This window comes from Lactuca virosa, chromosome 1 (genome assembly GCF_052849685.1).
Source record: "Lactuca virosa cultivar CGN04683 chromosome 1, Lactuca_virosa_CGN04683_v6, whole genome shotgun sequence".
Classification (NCBI taxonomy): domain Eukaryota; kingdom Viridiplantae; phylum Streptophyta; class Magnoliopsida; order Asterales; family Asteraceae; genus Lactuca; species Lactuca virosa.
In genome coordinates this window covers 134,439,029-134,454,365 of record NC_136426.1, presented here as the reverse complement: position 1 = coordinate 134,454,365, position 15,337 = coordinate 134,439,029, and the positions used below count along the sequence as shown (strand labels likewise).

Here is a 15,337-nt window from a genome sequence, read left to right as displayed (position 1 = left end):
TTGTAAAGTTCACAATGTCAGCTACCATAGTCAAATTTGGGGAACTGTAGAATGGAACACATAAACACACACAAACACATACATCACTACCGTTTACATACCGACTAACCCTACCCCTGTTTCAACTTTCAAGCTCCAATCATCACCCTCTGTTTCCCAATGATTTTGCAAAACACAACTTGGTAACAAAGCCCTACTATAGATCATGGTTGGAATCGACTGTGTCATGCTGAGCGGCGAAACCGCCACCGGATCTTACCCTGAAGTCGTCGTGAAAACCATGGCCATAATCTACATCCAAGCAGAAAACACAATCAAATTCGCCGATGTATTCAAATGAATTGTCGCAAATGCTCTTGTCTCGATGAGCCCACTGGAAAGCCTATCCTCCACCTCTGCTCGAGCTGTTAACTCATCAAGAGCAACCCTAATTTTTGTTCGGCGGAAGCATCGCGAAGCTGGTGGTGAAGCACTGCCTATTTTGTCGGTGGTGGTACCGAAAATTAAGACCGATATGTTTGACTGGTTGTGTAGCGATGAAATGACGACGATGTTTGACTGCAATCTCAAAGGCCTCTGCACCACCTGGGATTTCATCTATGGCTACCTTTCTCAGCTCTACTTCTCTTGAATCATATACGGGTCTGTTCATTTTCCCACTTCTTGAAAGCAGTTGGTACTTCGAATTCCAGAAACAAACACACAAAATGAATAACTTAAATCAAGAATTCAAAACCCAAATTATTCGATTCAAATGAAGTGATTATAAGTTTATGCAAATGGAAAACTAAAATCACCGATCTGAACCAGTAAATCACTTGGAACATCGATTGCAACAAACCTATTGTCATCAGAAAGCTTGTTAACTTGATATTTTAGAAACTTTAACAAAAACCAATCGCTCGATGTCGTATTCATGGATTCAACGATCTTTAGCTGTGAGAATTTTAGAGTGAGAAAGAATTGAGAGATAAGAAGAATAAGGAGGAGGAATTTTTTGACTTTTCAAAGTCAATGTTAAGGGAAAATGGGTCAATCTCTATGTGGCAAATGGGTAAACGGATTACCCCTTTATTTTGTCCAAATGACCAAATTGACTCGACAAAAAATAGTTTGTTTTCTTAAAAGATACGAAAAAAACTTTAAGGACTGAAAGGGCAAAGTCAAAATACATAGTAGGACCGTTGCGTCATTTTCCCTAATAGTTACTATCTCCGTTTCATATTTATTGTCCACTTTTGAATTTTAAAATATTTATTCTTCAACTTTGATCTTAAATATTTTTATTTATGTTATATATTTTCTGATGAAATTTATAACAATAAAAAAACATTTAAATCACAAATCATTAATATATTTTCCATCAAATATTTAAGGTGAAAATTGAAAAATAAAAATTTCAAAAATAAAAAATAGACAACAAATATGAAACGAAGAAAGTAATATTTATAAGTATTAATAATGTCATTTCGTTTCAATCGTAGGCTATGGAAACTAGTTTTCTTTATTATTCTCTTGCAAAGAATTAGTCAAACCAAAATTAAAAAATATGGTTGTTTTAGTGGACAAAATAAATTATAATGGTTTTTCTAAGTATTGTTTCTGAATATTTCTATAGATAAATTAATAACTATAACAATTACTTAAAGGGAAATTTTCAATAATCTCTTTACTTATGTTATGTCCGAAATGTCTATTTTGAATTCGTATCACCGTTTTTCAATCAAATGTAACATTTTATATACTTTCAATTTATTATGTTTGTTTAAAGTTTTGTTAGGTTTGAGTGAAAAACGAAATTTGTTTGAAATTTCGGAACTATTCATCAGATTTCAAATTTGTTCTTGAATTGTCAGAGTTCTTTTTATTTTTTTTTTCGAACTCCAAAATTCCAGTCCAAAATCCAGTGTGTCAATCTGAAATGTCATTTTTATCTGTATGAAATACTTTGTTCTGAACTTGATGGTTAGTTTGCCAAAAAAAAAAAGTTTTTTATTTTTTTCTTTAAATACAAATCAGGTTAGTTTATTTAACTTCTTTAATTATATGTAAAAGTTATTTGTATTTATGTTGTGGGCCTCATGTACATGGGCTGTCGAAGTAATTTTTTTTTTTCAAATTTTGAAATAACAATGTAACATTGCCCATGTGGCATGTGGTAACTTTGTAAGATGTTGGAGACGAACCTTCTTATTTTCATAAAACCTTTCAATTCTTGATTATTTCAAAAGTTTTTATTTTAAACGGGATAATCACATGAAGAACAACATGATTATTAGACCCTCGGCATATAGTATATCACTATATCACACTATGCGGGATATGATGTGGCACAAGAGTGTAGGTAAACACCGCACCAACCCCTATTTACAACGTGGTAAGCATGCCACATGTTATGTTTTTAACGCATACAATTTCCTCTTTTGAACGTTGGAGTTGACGTTGCAGGTACAAACAATTATTTTTTAATTTTTTTGTTTAAATTTTCCTATAAATTAACAATCTTATTTCTCATTTTAAATCACAAAACAAACACCAAAAACTCTACATACTTTATAGTAATTTTATTTCAAAATGTATTCATCTTCGTCCATTTTGTCGGATATGTTGGCGTTGCAGGAAGTGAGATTTATCGGGGACGTCATGTGCACAACACTTGCTTATTTGCAAGAAAATGAAGGTGAAAGTCCGCGCCCAAAAACAAGAAATCCTCCTTTACGGAGAAATCGTGAAGCCGAACACAACCAACTTGTGAATGACTACTTTGCAGATGATGAAGTGTACACGGAAAAATTCAGGCGTCGATTCCGGATGAGGAATGTATTATTTTACGCATTGTTGATGATATACAAAATCGCTTTCCATATTTTCGGCAACAAATTGATGGAAGAGGTAAGTAAACAAGGTTTCTAAACAATTCAAAAATGTACAAATGCAATTCGTCAACTAGCATTCGACATGAGAACGGGTTCATGTGATGAGTATTTGAGGATGTCAGAGCGAACGACGCGAGAATGTGTATATAAGTTTGCTAAAGTTGTGATTATCCTCTATCGTTGTTACTATTTACGCAAGCCTACAATTAGCGACATCCACCAACTAAACATGAGTTCCTTGGAATGCTTGATAGTATTGATTGTATGCATTGGAGGTGGTCAATGTGACCTAATGTGTGGCACGATTAGTTTATGCGAGGCGATCAAAAGCAACCGACAATAATTTTAGAAGTAGTGGCGTAGTACGACCTTTGGATATTGTGACATCCCCAAATTCACGGTCATTTTAAAATTTTTATTTATGCTTATTTAAAAATCAGACTATTCATTTTAAAAAATAATATTGTGAAATTTGTTCCCAGAAAACATGATAAATATATTATCAAAACATTTCCGAATAAATGTATTTTGTTTATATTAAAACTTTGGGATGTCATTGTCAATACAGAAACATAAGCACAAACAGACCTTACATTCATTTACACTAATGATTTACATCTCCTTTAATCACTCAGTGTAACGCGTCTTCGTATCGATACCTGTGATACAAATAAACTGAGTGTGCCAGGTTGGGAAACCTGGTGAGTACATAGGGTTTTCAACCCACAATAATAAAGTTATTATGTTTCATCATCAAACAATTAACCCAATTACCCATCCCCATTATCTTCTTTATTCTTAAGTATATTCCCTAAGAATCATTTATTCCTCAATATTTATTCCTAAGGATTTTCCAAAGGAATAGGCATGAAGTCGATCGCTACCAGGGTTTATATAACATACACTAAGTCCATAGTTTCCGATGTTATCTGTTAGGCAGTAAGTTCATAGTTGCCAATGTTCATCTATAGCGCACTGAATCCATAGCTGCCAACGTTTATTTGTAAGGCACTAAGTCCATAGTTGTTGGGGTTTTTAGAGTACATTTGGTATAGGTTGCGAGCCTGCTAGCGTTCCACTGGACTGTCTAGAATAGTCCGTGGTTGTCATCTATACTGTGACATCCCCATTTTCACGGCAAGAAAAGACCGATTTTGTTTATGCTTTATAAAAATCAGAGTACTTCTTTTAATAAAAATCTTGCGGAATTTGTTCCCAGAAAAACATGATAAATACGTTATCAAAGCATTTCCGAAGAAATGTATTTTTATTCATTTTAAAACATTTGGGATGTCATCGTCAATACAGAAACATAAGCATAAACAGAACTTACATTCATTTACACTAGTGATCTACATCTCTTTTAAATCTCTCAGTGTAAAGTAACTTCATATCGACACCTGTGATACAAATAAACTGAGTGGGTCAGGTTGGGAAACCTGGTGAGTACATAGGGTTTTCAACCCACAACAATATAATTATTAGGTTTAATCATCAAACAATTAACCCAATTACCCATCCCCATTATCTTATTTACTCTTAAGGATCTACCCTAAGAATCAGCTATCTCTTGTTCATTCATTCCTAAGGATCATCCTAAGGAATCGGCACGAAGTCCATCATCACCGGGGTTTAGGCACTAACTCTGCATAGTCGCCAGGATTTATACAACAGGCACTAAGTCCGCATAGTCGCCAGGGTTTTATACAACATACACTAAGTCTGCATAGTCGCCAGGGTTTTGGCACCAAGTCTGCATGATCGCCAAGGTTTAAGCACCAAGTCTGCATGATCGCCAGGGTTTAGAGTACACCGGGTGAACACATTGTTCACAACACCTACAGGTTGCGGGTCTGCTAGTGTTCCACTGGACTGTCTAGAATAGTCCGTGGTTGTCATCCATACTCTGCTAGATGACGGGGCCAACATTTGGGAACAAGGCTTCTCACATCGTCCACCTCTCACCCTTACCTCATGGTCTATATCACCTCTCAACTCATCATCCAACTCATATTTCATCTACTCATGTTTTACCCAACATATTATGTAGATATAAACACATACATGGTTCAGATCTGTAAAATAAAGCTTACATCTTTTATCCAGCGTAACTTTTAAAGCATAAAATACATATATAGTCCAGATCTGAAAAACAATGTTTACATCCTTCATCCAACATAACTTTCAAAGCATAAAATATTTATACAGTCTAGATCTGACAAATAATGTTTACATCTTTCATCCAGCATAACTTTCAAAGCATAAAATATATATACGGTCTAGATCTGAAGAAAAAGTTCAGATCTGAAGGAAAGAAGTTCGGATCTTTCATCCGACATAGATCTCAAAGTATACAGTTTAGATCTGAAGATAAAAGTTTAGATCTGAGATGAGAAAGTGTAGATCTGAAGGAAAAAGTTTCAGATCTAAAAGAAAGAAGTATAGATCTTTCATCCAACAAACATCTCATGTAAACAGATAACATATATATACACATAGCACATAATTTATATAAAATACTTCATATCTATGTGTAAGATGAAAGAGACTATACACTCACCTGATAAGGTGATCACTCGGTACTCGGACAGCGCTTCGTTAATCTTAAAACAATTTCCCTTGGACAAAACCTAGTATCATTACCACTAGAGTTTAGTCTAACGTTAACCGCGACTAATTAATAGTCTAGCTATTATTACTATTATATAAGCGTTAAGCAACACTCTTATATAACTCATAATAATAGCCCAAATAATTATTTTAAGGTCCTAATAATGTTATTATAATTAATTAGAAGCTATATTAAAAATAGCGTAGGCATAACTCACTTACAGCGGGTTTTCTCGAAAACCGGGCTCCGCCGGAGCAGAGTTTCTGAGCCGAAAGGCTCTTTCTCGGGGCTTCGGGAGCCTCGGGGCTTCCTTCGGGTGCTAGGGGGTTTACCTAGGCTTAGGGGGGGTTAGGAACCCTTAGAGAGAGAGAGAGAGTGTGTAGAGAGAGAAAGTTGAAGAGGAGGGGTGTGGGAAATGAAGGAACCCGACACCTCTATTTATAGGCTGATTTCCTGATGGACTCGCCGAGTTGGATCACTGACTCGCCGAGTCAGTGCCATGTGTCATCACCTGATGACTTTTCTTGGGGAGAAAGCCTTGGCCCATATTCAGCCACGTTACCCCTTTTGCAGCAGCACCCTGCCGACTTCTAAACCCCGTAACTTTCGCATACGAGCTCCGTTTTCGACGTTCTTTTTTTCCACGCGTAGGTAAAAATAAGATCTAAAACTTTCATTTAGACTCCATCGGCTAATTCTCGACCAATCTTAAATTTAACAGTAGGAGGAGATTAGACTGTTAAATGACCGCGGAAAATTCGTATCTCCTTCATACGGACTCCGTTTTCGTCTGTCTTTTTACCGTTGAGTTCCTATTAATGAGATCTTCAACTCTCATTTAGGTCGCGTAAGCCAAAAACCGTTCAAACTAAAATTCGAGTTTCGGGCCGTGCACTGCTATGCCAAATCTTAGAAAATTCATAACTTCCTCATACGAAGTCAGATTTGGGTGTTCTTTTTTTGTATGTTCTCGGTTTAACGTATTCTACAACTTTTGTTTAGATCACTAAGGCCAAAAAGTCTTCTATCGTAAATTCACTATTTACGCTTCCCGGTGTCGTGCCGGTTTTGCCGTAAAACTTCGACGGACCATAACTTCTTCGTTATAACTCGGATATCGGCGTTCTTTATATGTACGGAACCCTTGAGACATATTCTACAACTTGGTTAAGATTATTTATTCTAAGTAATCTTCCATCAAAAACTCATTTTTGACGCTCATTGTCTCTAAATTGACTAGCCCGGATCTGCAGGCGTTACATATACTCTGCTAGATGACTGTGCCATCACTTGGGTCAAGGATTCTCATCATCTTTTACCTCTCATCATCTATATCATATTTCATCTCTCATCTCTCATCATTCATCTCATCTTTCATCTACCCATCTTTACCGATCATAATTATAGGTGTAAAATACGTATACAGTTTAAATCAAGTAAAGCGTGTATATTTTGTTCATCCAACATAAATATAAAGAACACATATAATATGCACACATAGCACATAATTTTTATTAAATACTTCATATCTATGTGTAAGCTGAAAATAACTATGCACCCACTTGTTAAAGTGATGACTCGAAATTTGGACAACGCTTCGCTTCTAACAATCGTCTTTTCCTTCGACGAAACCTAGCATTATTATTGCTAAGTTTTAGTCTAATAATTACTGCGACTAATTAACTCAAGGTCTACGAGCGATATTGTTTTATACGTGTTAAACAATACTTTTCAACTACTATGTACGGACATGGGCCATACATGAAACACCGGAGGGCAGGACCATTTTTGCATTTAAGTTGTTCTGAAATCCAACAACCCTATGCGGCCCGTCAAACCAGATTCCCCGTACCACGAGCAGTTAAAATGTATTATAATAACACTTTTTATTTTATAATACTTAGCTCATATATTGCTTATAGGGTCCGAATTTGGCCGCGTGTCACCCTCGCATCCTCTTATAAATTAATAAACTTCTAAATTCCGTAACTTTCACATACAAGCTCCTTTTTTACCTTCTTTATATCCACTCGTAGGTGGCGACGTAGTCTACAACTTTCGTTTAGATTCCGTCGGCTAATTTTGACTTTATTTTAAAGTTATATTTTAACATGCCTAGACAGATAAAGTCCGTTAAAATTTCATAAATGTGTCGTCCGATGTCCGTTTTCTTCTGTCGTTATATCTTTGAGCCCCTATTAACGAGATCTTCAATTCTCATTTAGGTTGTGTCGGCTAAAAATCGATCGATCTAAAACTCGAATTCCGGGCTGTGACTGCTACGCTAAATCTTAAAAAAATCATAACTTCCTCATATGAAGTCAGATTTGGACGTTCTTTTTATGTACGTTCTCGGTTTAACGTCTACTACGACTTTCATTTAGATCACAAAGGCTAAAAACTAATTTATCAAAAATTCACTTTTTACGTTACGCGGTGCCGTGCCAGTTTAGCCGAAAAACTTCGACGAGTCATAACTTCTTCGTTATAACTCGGATTTCAGTGTTCTTTATATGTACGGAACCCTTGTGATATATAATATAACTGGTTAAGAATATTTATTCTAAATAATCTTCTGTCAAAAGTCATTTTTTGACGATTATTGTCTCTAAATTAACTAGCCCGAATCTGCGGGCGTTATAATTATCTCCCCCTTAGGATGATTACGTCCTGGAATCATCAACGAAACATGGCTTGTATAATGGCTCCATACGTTATCTTTTCATCCTAGGTAATAACCGTAACTCTTATGTCTTTTCTAACGAGTTTCTAACTCTTGAACTTCTTGACTGTTGGCGGTGCTCAATCTTGCACCCGCTCTTTATCCTATGTTGGACTTTCAATTGTAACCTTCGAGTTACAAAATCAATCCTTATTGGAGACTCCTTCTTCTTCTTAACAGACTTAAGATAAGTTCTTTCCTTCGATTACTATAATAGACCGATGGGTCATGTTCTAATGACCTCTCATCGTATGATGCAACGCTTAGACTCAGGTCTTTTAGAGTCAAATTCCAAAATGGAAGTTTTCTTCCTTCATGTTCTAATGTGATATAATCACATTCTAGCATGTAGCACTTCTAGCTACAAGCTCTTACTTTAACAACGATCACGATACTTCTATTGATCGCTTCGATTATCTTTCACTTCAATCGTCTGGCTTAAGTCAGATGCTACATCGATCTTGGTTCTCTAAACCACGTAGAATACATATCTTATTCAGCCTTGATATGACATAACCACTAGGGTTGGAATGATAATCATCTTCTTAGTCATTACCGAAACAATGGTAACGACGTACATGAACAAAACAGAATCAATTACTAGCTCCTTGGTAACCTTGTGAATTTCCCCGATCCAAGTGCGATCATGTGCTTCCGGTAATATAGGCCTCTACTACCTTTCACACCTACTCATACTCGTCCCAAGTATTGTCTCGCAGTTCTCCAAGTCACCATACAACTATTTCGTACATGCATTTAGCACATCGGATAACTAAGGTTTATATTATTTCTTGAAACGATTACATAGATGTTCAAGTTCACCCTACACTAGGCCTCTTATAATAGGCTACACCACATGATACTATCTATATGGCTGCTTCATATCCCGATCTTTGGATATATAGATCCTTACTCATGATCCCTTGCATTGTCACCTGCTTCGTCAAGGATCATCTGAGATGCTCTTGCCTTTGGCTTTGGAGGCGCATTCGCTTTTGCTGCTTCATTTTTCTTCGGTCAGTCCCTAGAAATATGCCCTTCTTCCTTACATCTATAACACACCCTCTTGTTATATGTACACTCATTGGCGTAATTCTCAGTCTTCCCACACTTGAAACAAGTCACCTCCCTGCCATATTTTCCAAAGTGTTTCTTTTTTCACTTCTCACACCATTTTTCTTTACCTCCTCCTCCTCCAGACTTTGAGAACATGTTGCTCTTGTTGGACCTTGAAGATCCCTCAAATTTCCTCTTTTTGACAACTTTAACCTTGTTAGTGGTTTTGCCTTTGATCATTTCTTCAACAGACTTAGCAACCCAGATGGTTGCTTTAAGTGTTTGTGCTTGGCGTACTGGAACAGTAGGTTCGTCCTTATTTTGTTGAAGTAGATGCCTTGTCTCTTCCATCTGACGATCCAACATCATCTGTAGCATTGCTTGTACTCATGTCATCGTGATTGGCTCGAGTGCAACTGCTACTTCTGGTGCACGCTCAATCACTTGTGGCTCAGGCTGCGGGTTACCGCTTCCCAACCCGCTTCGAGTTCTCACCATGTTGATCTATACACCAAATCAAATGTTCGGTGTTTAGTGACGTAAATTAAGATAGGGAAAAATTTATTTATGATAGACGTATAAATCTCTTTATCACCCCGAAAAGTTAAATGCCAGTTCTAATACCGTAATTAAACGTTTAAAAATATGAACACATAAAATTTCCAGATCCGGTCGGCAACAGACCTTAGATCCGATCAAATGATAGCATCATAAAGCATATAAGACATCTTATATCATAAATCATTTAGCACATAAAAGCAATTTAGGCATCTTCCTTAAATAAACTAGTGCTTGTGTCTATTCAGGTGTACTACCTAAAATATATCAGACACACTCCTCACGATCATCGCTTAGCATTCTAAGTTTAAGTCTTGAAATTTCCTACAAATTCATAGTTCGCTTAAACTAATGATCTGATACCAACTGTGACATCCCCAAATTCACGGTCATTTTACAATTTTTATTTATGCTTATTTAAAAATCAGAGTATTCATTTTAAAGAATAATATTGCGGAATTTGTTCCCAGAAAACATGATAAATATATTATCAAAGCATTTCCGAAGAAATGTATTTTGTTTATATTAAAACTTTGGAATGTCATTATCAATACAGAAACATAAACATAAACAGACCTCACATTCATTTACACTAATGATTTACAACTCTTTTAATTTCTTAGTGTAATGTGTCTTCGTATTGATACCTGTGATACAAATAAACTGAGTGGGTCAGGTTGGGAAACCTGGTGAGTACATAGGGTTCTCAACCCACAATAATAAAGTTATTATGTTTCATCATCAAACAATTAACCCAATTACTCATCCCCATTATCTTCTTTATTCTTAAGTAAATTCCCTAAGAATCATCTATTCCTCAATATTTATTCCTAAGGATTGTCCTAAGGAATAGGCACGAAATCCATCACCAAGGTTTATATAACAGACACTAAGTACATAGCTGCCGATGTTATCTGTTAGGCACTAAGTCCATAGCTGCCAATGTTCATGTATAGGGCACTAAATCCATAGCTGCCAACGTTTATTTGTAAGACACTAAATCCATAGCCACTGGGGTTTTTAGAGTACATCTGGTAAACATATCGTTCACAATGCCTACAGGTTGCGAGCCTGCTAGCGTTCCACTGGACTGTCTAGAATAGTCTGTGGTTGTCATCTATACTCTGCTAGATGACTGGGCCATCGCTTGGGTCAAGGCTTCTCATCATCTTTTACCTCTCATCATCTATATCATCTTTCATCTCTCATCTTTCATCTACCAATCTTTACCCATCATAATTATAGGTATAAAATACGTATATAGTTTAAATCAAGTAAAACATGTATATTTTGTTCATCCATCATAGATATCAAGAACACATATAATATGCATGCATAGCATGTAATTTATATTAAATACTTCATATCTATGTGTAAGAGGAAAGTAACTATGCGCTCACTTGTTAAAGTGATGACTCGGAATTCGGACAGCGCTTCGCTTCTAACAATCGTCTTTTCCTTCGACGAAACCTAACATTATTATTGCTAAGTTTTAGTCTAATATTTATTGCGAATATATAAATCAAGGTCTACGAGCGATATTGTTTTATAAGTGTTAAACAATAGTTTTCAACTACTATGTACAAACATGGGCCAGACATGAAACACCGGAGGGCAGGACCATTTTGGCATTTAAGCTTTTCTGAAATCCAACAACCCTATGCGGCCCTTCAAACCAGATTCCCCGTACCGCGAGCAGTTAAAAGATATTATAATAACACTTTCTATTTTATAATACTTAGCTCATATACTGCTTATAGGTTCATAATAACGATAAATAACTTAAACATAAGTTATACTTAAAGTAGGGTAAGCATAACTCACTTACAATGGAGTTTAGCGAAGAACCGGAATCTGCGTGGGCAAAACTTCTGAGCCAAAAGCTCTTCTTCTCGGAGCCTTCTGGCGCTCCGGTACTCGCCTCTAACACTTGAGAAGTGCTAGGGAATGGGAGGGGTTAGGAGAATTAATTGAGAGAGAAAGAATGGGAAAGGTGTGAAGAGAAATGAAGAACCTCACATCTATTTATAGCCTCCCGAATGCGAGTGTGCGGGGTGTACCTTCGGAGTACGCTGGGCGTACTCAATACGCATGGCGTCCGAAGTGCTACGCTCCACGTACGATGGGGCAGGTGTCAGCATCCGAAGCGAAGCCGTGGGGAGCAAGCGAGGGTCCGAATTTGGCCACGTGTCACCCTCGTATCCTCTTATAAATTAATAAATTTCTAAATTTCGTAACTTTCGTATACGAGCTCCTTTTTTACCTTCTTTATATCCACGCGTAGGTGACGACGTAGTCTACGACTTTCGTTTAGACCCCGTTGGCTAATTTTGACTTTATTTTAAAGTTATATTTTAACAGGCCTAGACAGATAAAGTTCGTTAAAATTTCATAACTTTGTCATCCGACGTCCATTTTCTTCTGTATTTATATCGTTGAGCTCCTATTAACGAGATCTTCAATTCGCCTTTAGGTTGTGTCGGCTAAAAATCGATCGATCTAAAACTCGAACTCCGGGCTGTGCATTGCTACACAAAATCTTAGAAAAATCATAACTTCCTCATATGAAGTCAGATTTGGACGTTCTTTTTATGTACGTTCTCGGTTTAACGTCTACTATGAACTTCGTTTAGATCGCTAAGGCTAAGAACTAATTTATCAAAAATCCACTTTTTACGTTACGTGGTGCCGTGCCGATTTAGCCGAAAAACTTCGACGGGTCATAACTTCTTCGTTATAACTCGGATTTCAGCGTTCTTTATATGTACGGAATGTGACATATAATATAACTTGGTTAAGATTATTTATTCTAAATAATCTTCTATCAAAAGTCATTTTTTTGACGCTTATTGTCTCTAATTTGACTAGCCCTAATCTGCGGGCGTTACATATATGACATGCATTTTCTGGTCCATCGGTTACCAATAACAACATCAATGTTCTAGACCAATCACCAGTATTCAATGACGTATACCTTGAGAAATTATATGATGTGCCGTTTCAAGCAAATGGGACGTCATACAAGCGTGTGCATGTACGTTACTGATGGGATATATCGCGAGTTAGCAGTATTTGTGAAATCATTCTCATGTCCAAATGATGAAAAACGAATAAATTTGAAGTCGACACGAGAATTTCTAGGAAAGATATCGAGTGAGCATTTGGTGTTCAAAAGAGACGTTGACAAATACTCGCAGTACCAACACGATCTATGGAGCGTAAACGAATAAGTTGCATGATGTACACATATATCATATTGCATAATACGATTTTAGAATATGAGGGGAAGACGATTTGCTGCTACAATGAAAATGATAATTTACCAAATGTTGAAGGAGTTGATATTAGTACGCCGACGAACATGGTGAACATATGAGAAGTATACGACCCAGTTGGACACAACCTTCATGCTGATTTGGTGGAACACATCTTCAATACTCGAATGAATCCAGTTGTTGACGATTTTGTTGAAGATGACTTGTTCAACTATACAAATGACGAATCATAAATGTTTGAAGGAGATTCAAGCGATGATTATGATGACGTGACGATCGATTATTTCGGATAAACCTCTAGCACTTGCGGTTATGCTTTTTTTTTATGGTTTTAATTTAGTATGTATTTTTTTAATAATGAAGTATTTTCTTTTTATTAATTTTATATAATTATATTTTATTCCATTAAAAGAAAGAAAAATAAATAAAATAAAAATATGATAACAATGCAAAAGTATGATATGACACTACAAACCTTATTAAAAATATAAGTGAATGATCCAAAATGAACATCAATTATTTCGGAAGATTTTTTTTTAATAAAATCATATTAATAAAAAATTTGTTATAGCCTACTTTGGGATATATAAAATATACATTTCTTTTGTTTGCATCAAACATTATGAGTCTTGACTTATTTTTACCAGATTTTTAAACTAAATGACGTATTTTTATATCTTTTAACATATCTTATGATCTCCGATTCCAACATAAAACTCAATACTGAATCTATAGTAATGTATTAAAGTATGTAAAATTTTAATATCTATTTTTTATTTTATTTTATGTATTTGTTTTTAATTTATATAGTATAACAAATTAAAATATAATTACTTAAAACATGAAAATAAAATATTAACGTGGTAAGTATTAAGTGTTGGGGAACTTCTACATGTTTGCATGTGACAAATACGGAGTATAATACATGTGACTCATTTGCTCTATCTTTTATGTTTTTATGTAGGCGATGACTATTTTAACTCACTCTTATCCTATTTTTAATGAGATTATTGAGTTCTGTTGTTGCTGATGTTGTTTCGTGTCATAATAAATATAAATAAATTTTCATTTTTTTTTTCACATATTCATGACCATCGTTTAAAGTCTTAGTAGATTGCACGGTTATTTTAAGGTTAAGGTTATTTTTAATTTATGATTTGAAAATTTTAAATTAATATTCTTATGGCTATCTTTTGAAATAATATTTCCTAAGTTTAAATATACCTTAATTGTTATCAAGTGCGCTACATGAGTTTATTTACCCGAAGTGTTGCAAAATGAAATGACTTAAAATGCTGATGTTGAAATTATGAATTAGAAACTGATAATTAGCTTAAAGCATGTTATTTTTATGCAATTTGTTCTTACATATAAAGAAGAAGAGACTATCTTTAATTTACCTTTTAATGAAGACAAAATTGTATTGTTTGATATACATCAATTCATTGGTAGGTGTTAGGGGGTGGTTGATGCGATAGGAGTCCAAGTTAAATTTGCTTTGATCTTGTTTGGTATGCCATTGACAAAAATAAGAGGGCACTACATTTGAAAACAATATGGTGTGGAACTGTGGATTCTATTTATACTTATCCCAACCTCTCCAAAAGTTTAAATTCTCACAATCCCAACTACCTCACATTTAACGACCTCCATCATTGTATTAGGTAGTTAGGTAGTCATTGTCTCTTCATCAATAAATGTTGATCAATAAAATGACAGGGTTAGTCTTATAAAAAAGGGAAATTATAGTTAGGGGAAAAGTCACTGTTTTTTAAACGGTTGAATATTAAACAAATTACTGAAACCGTCTTTGCGGTTTGTATAAATTTTATATTTGGTTTCTAATTTTTGTTTTGCACTCAGACTGTTCCTCTAGTATAATTTTGTTACGTATTTTGTCCTTGATAGAGGTAAAAAGACTATATTACCTTAAATATTTTTTTTTTCGGATTTATTTATTTGTGTAATAGATTATTTACTAATTTCAATATATGGGTCCCATACTCTCTATTTCCCTAACCCAACACACTAATTTCGACGTTTCTCTCATCTCTGGCTTTTCTTTTTCCTCTCCATATCTCTACTCCGGCGAATACAGTCCGACGAACACCGGAACCAAACACTTTGACGAAGACCAGACATCCATTGCTGCCATTGAAATCCTTCCCTCTCCTTTTCTTCTTCTTTCTCCATTCTTTCCTTTCCCAATCAATTTCTCTTTCCCTTCGTCTTTGTCTTC

General features: G+C 35.4%; 1 long non-coding RNA gene across 1 annotated transcript; it reads right to left on the bottom strand.

Annotated features, from left to right (window-relative positions):
- On the bottom strand, nt 1-1,152 carry LOC145158433 (uncharacterized). Its single transcript, XR_013737274.1, has 2 exons — nt 842-1,152; nt 1-679 (listed from the first exon to the last, which is right to left on the bottom strand). It is a non-coding gene; the product is annotated as an uncharacterized LOC145158433 (long non-coding RNA).
- Nucleotides 1,153-15,337: the final 14,185 nt, after the last annotated feature.